The sequence below is a fragment of the Asparagus officinalis genome, chromosome 10 (assembly GCF_001876935.1).
Source record: "Asparagus officinalis chromosome 10, Aspof.V1, whole genome shotgun sequence".
Lineage (NCBI taxonomy): Eukaryota > Viridiplantae > Streptophyta > Magnoliopsida > Asparagales > Asparagaceae > Asparagus > Asparagus officinalis.
In genome coordinates this window covers 22,567,115-22,572,035 of record NC_033803.1, presented here as the reverse complement: position 1 = coordinate 22,572,035, position 4,921 = coordinate 22,567,115, and the positions used below count along the sequence as shown (strand labels likewise).

Genomic DNA, 4,921 nt, shown 5'->3' with positions numbered 1-4,921 from the left:
AGACTTACAATCAGTTGGAGCTGCAGGAAAAGAGAACAGTGTGGTAATTCAGCTGGATTAATCTCAATCTGCAGTGGTTTAGTTGATATTTTGATGAGTAAGACTGTTGTTGAATATGATACTTACTTTTGTGGTAGTTAAGTTTCTTTCGGACGTTTAAACTTTGTACAAAAATGTGTCTGGTGCTTTTGTAATTTCAGTTGAATTTATGTGCACATTTTTTGTTGGAATGTGCACATTATATGTAACAACAAGTTTACTAATTTACATGGCTGGATTACTAAATTGTAATCCATCCTTTTTCTTAAAAAAAAAAAAGAGGTATTTGAGGACAAATTATTTTTGAGACCATCTCCTATAAGTGGATCCGTGGCGCAATGGTAGCGCGTCTGACTCCAGATCAGAAGGTTGCGTGTTCGATTCACGTCGGGTTCAATTTCCCAAAAATTCCGCTTTTTTTTCCTTTTCAAATTCTGAACAAACTTATTCTATATTTTGAATTCGTGAATTCTATGTATGTATATGCAAATAAACCCACGCCACAAGTTTTGAAAATTAAAATATTGTAGGCACCTAAATGAAAATATTTCTTCGCGTACCTCTCCGAAAAAAAATCCTCTACCACAAAACCGCTTCACAAAACAAACCATCGCAAAAGAACCCCAACCTCTTCACCTCATCGTGGGAGCTTTCCTATTACTTATTTGGGGATTCCTTTGAGACCTGGAAAATTAAAAAAGATGATTGGTCTCCCTTGATTGAAAAAATTGAGAGAATGCTGGCTTTGTGGAAAGGCAAAACATTGTCTAGAGGGGGTAGACTAGTTTTAATTAACTTAGTTCTATCTTCAATGCCTAATTTCTGGTTATCCTTTTTCTTATTCCCTTCATGGGTTATTGATAAGATTGATAGGATGAGAAGAAGATTTTTATGGACTGGGTCTTTAGATCATAAAAGTTGTACAAATTTGATCAAGTGGGAGGAGATATGTAGACCTAAGCTTTTTGGTGGACTGGGAATTATAAATCTGAAAATTATGAACAAAGCTTTGTTAGGGAAATGGTTTTGGAAATGGTTTGAGGATAAACATGTGCTTTGGGAAGAGATCATCTTTTATAAATATTTTGAAAGAAAAGATTGGACATAATTTTTTCATTCAAGTAGAGGGCAGTTATCTCACTTTTGGAAAAATCTTTTTCTTAATGTTGATAGTTTCTTATGCAGTACTCATGTGGAGGTGGGAGAAGGAAAACATACTTTATTTTAGCTTGATAAATGGTTAAACTCATATACCATTGCTTCTCTATTCCCATCTCTCTTTATTATCACTTCTTCTCCTTGTGCTTCTGTTAGCAGTCTGAGGAAAAAAAGGAATAACACATGGATATGAGATATTAAGTTCAAGAGGCAATTGACAGGAAGTTTGGTTTTTCAGTTTTTGAATTTACCGAATCTTATCAAGGATATAATTTTTGATCAAAAAGAAGACAATAGAATTTGGTTATGGGAAGCAAATGGTACTTTCTCTGTTAAATATTTCTATCAATTTCTTATTGATGGAGGTTTACGTTCTGACTGTGTAGACATTTGGAAGCTTTCCATTCCTTTAAAAATGAAACTTATGGTTTGGTTAGCTTTAAGGCAAAGTTTATATTTTGGTTAAAAAAGGAATTCATTTAGAGCTGAATTGTGTTTTGTGTTCTAAAGCTGAAGAGAGTCATACTCATCTGTTTGTTGAATGTGAGTTTATATTCTCACTTTGGAGATCTATTCAGTTCAAATTAAAAATTGGAAAAGACTTCAAAATAAAGTCTTTAAAGGAAGTGTGGATTAATTGGACTGCCGGGGGAAATAAGGACTGCAAGATGGAAAGAGATGTTACCATTTGTGCTCTTATTTGGTGCATATGGCAGGAGCGTAATGATAGACTCTTTTCTAACAAGAAGAAGAGAACACTGGAGATTTTGAATAAGATTATGACTTTTTCTACATTTTGGCTAGGTTCTAAAATTACAGATAGAGCGGCCAGATTGCAAGCGCGAAAAAGGAAGAAGAACGAGAGATTGGGAGACTTACAATCAGTTGGAGCTGCAGGAAAAGAGAACAGTGTGGTAATTCAGCTGGATTAATCTCAATCTGCAGTGGTTTAGTTGATATTTTGATGAGTAAGACTGTTGTTGAATATGATACTTACTTTTGTGGTAGTTAAGTTTCTTTCGGACGTTTAAACTTTGTACAAAAATGTGTCTGGTGCTTTTGTAATTTCAGTTGAATTTATGTGCACATTTTTTGTTGGAATGTGCACATTATATGTAACAACAAGTTTACTAATTTACATGGCTGGATTACTAAATTGTAATCCATCCTTTTTCTTAAAAAAAAAAAAGAGGTATTTGAGGACAAATTATTTTTGAGACCATCTCCTATAAGTGGATCCGTGGCGCAATGGTAGCGCGTCTGACTCCAGATCAGAAGGTTGCGTGTTCGATTCACGTCGGGTTCAATCCCCATCGAGGTCCGCAAAGTTTTTTGAAAAATCATTAATTCATTTTTTTTTTAAAAAATACCCCCATCTCATATTTTTTTACTTATAATTCATTTTCTGATCAGGAAATTACCAAAATGCCCAACTCGAGTACATCCGCGATAGACGATAATCCCAAAATTGGCCATCCTATTCGGAAATGCCCCCGCGAAAATTTTGGCGGGCTCGAAATCCGGAGGTACCCGGCGACAAGATGGACGCCGACGCCGGAGACAAGGCCGACGGCGATCCCAACTCCCAACGCGACATCTCTATCTCCTCCATTTCTTGACCATTTTTTCCTTAAGAGTTTTCCGTTCTGTGATCCGATCAAATCGTGCAGAGATCGAGGACACCGTAAGATTCAGGCCAAAGTTATCACTCTCTCTCTCTCTCTCTCTAGATTTCTTGTCGTTTTCGTTGCCATTTATCGTGGTTTGATTTGTTTCATGAAGGTTCTGCTGGTGCTTTTGAAACCCTAGCTACGATCTCATTGGGAGCGTGAGTTGCCCAACCCCTAGTCTCTCTTGCAATTTAGTACTCCAAAGTTTCACCATTTTTTAATTTGTTACTTTTTATTTGAGTCGACTTAACCGGAGGGACCTACTAGCGGTGATTAAGAAGAATTTGAGGAGCTATCTCAAAATAATAGGTTTTGCAGGCGTTATTTCGAATTAGTCAAGTTTTTGGGGAGCAATATCTCAAAAACCCTAATTTTGTCTCCCTAAGTTTTCAATGTGAATTAAATTTTACAATTTGATACCCCAGAGCCCCGGCTTTGCTCCTCACTTTCACTTCAAAAACTGAATTTTAATAAGAAATTTGCTTCTCATTCACTTTTCTGTGTTGATATTCTTAAACTATATTAATGTCAACATTTTGCTCTTTGGTGCATCAAATATAAAATAGAACTTTAGGATGCCAAAGTTATAAAAGGGCGAAACTTGGGGTATTAAAGTGCGAATAACCCTAATTTGATATAGAAGGTTGCTTGGTAAAATGGGTAAGCTTTTTAAAAGAAGTAGAAAGATCTTTTTGGTGAGCTGAAACTTGAAATCTTGGAATAGTAAGCCTGCTAATGTCGCTAAAATTTATCCAAATTCTGTGATTTGTTGATTTGCGTGCTGCGCGGTGAAGTTGAGAATGCCAGTTTTAGGCTAGAAACTAGCCATCTTTGTTAATGCGCATATACTGATTTTGAACTTTGACTTTGCCATCTTTTTATGCATGTTATGAAGACAAATGATTAAGATCATGGCGCAATTGACAGATTGCTCAGTGTTGATATAGGTGTTAATCCATATTCAAAATATTGCTTATCCATATTCAAAATGTTGCTTTGGTTGGATTTAGATGTTTAGTGTTGTTGGAGCCTTGGAGGTGTTCTTGTGGAGGGTGTAGGCACGTTTACTTGCCTACAATGGAGGAGAACTTCTCATTTGCTAACATACAAATTTTTACTCCTTTATGTCTTGCTTTCTGGTGAGAAATATTAGACTTTATGTGAGGATATAATCATATCTTCATTGTAATAAGAGCTTGAGTTTATACGCAAATAATTTTGCCTTTCCTAAAGATGACCAAATGTTAACATAAAGGGGCATTAAGGGAGAGAATTTTACCAATGCATCTCAAAATGGGATCGAATAATGACGGTACCTTGTTCTATACATTAGTGTTCTATGCAAATATTCTCACAATTTTTATGTGCTTTTAGGGTGATGAAGAAGAGGATGATGGCTGTGATTGAGGTCAAAGATTAAAAAAAAAGGCCAGGGACAAGGGTCATGCCAGAAGCTAACAGGAGCAAGGACCTCTTCTTCAAAACCACCCCCAAGTCCTTATCTGAATACATTCATTTAAAGCTGAAAGAAACAACAACATTGACTCGCTGTGGAGGAGGCTAGTATTATAAAGTAAACTGCACAAATTTGGAACATAGGGGGCTATCTGTCCACTTTGAATAGCATTGAACCTCTGCATGAGTCTGGCATAAAGTATTCCAAATGGTCGTGGGAGCTTTTGGATTATGACAATTGCTTACTCCTCGAATCCCTTCTTGAATATGCTCTAGATGGCTTGATTGATTTCTGATACGGGTGTATCTTCTCTTCGGAAAAGCGATCCTCATGGGAGCTTGAGAATAGGTGATTCTCATGATATCTTGAGAATAGTGGTGTGAAGCGACACGACGGAGCACAGGTGGAAGCGTGGAACGAGACGACGAGCAGCAGATTCGAAGAATCCAGATTTCAGCTCGTGAGTCGACTCATACATGTACATGAGTCGACTCATCAGGTTGAGTCGACTCATGCCTATCATGAGTCGACTCACGAAACCCAGCCGTTTTGTCAAAAGTTTCTGCTCGGTCGACTCATCAGTTTATGAGTCGACTCA

The 4,921-nt window shown here is 36.9% G+C and overlaps 2 non-coding genes across 2 annotated transcripts; both read left to right on the top strand.

Annotated features, from left to right (window-relative positions):
* TRNAW-CCA lies at positions 364 to 435 on the top strand. Its single transcript has one exon. It is a non-coding gene; the product is annotated as a tRNA-Trp (tRNA).
* TRNAW-CCA lies at positions 2,432 to 2,503 on the top strand. Its single transcript has one exon. It is a non-coding gene; the product is annotated as a tRNA-Trp (tRNA).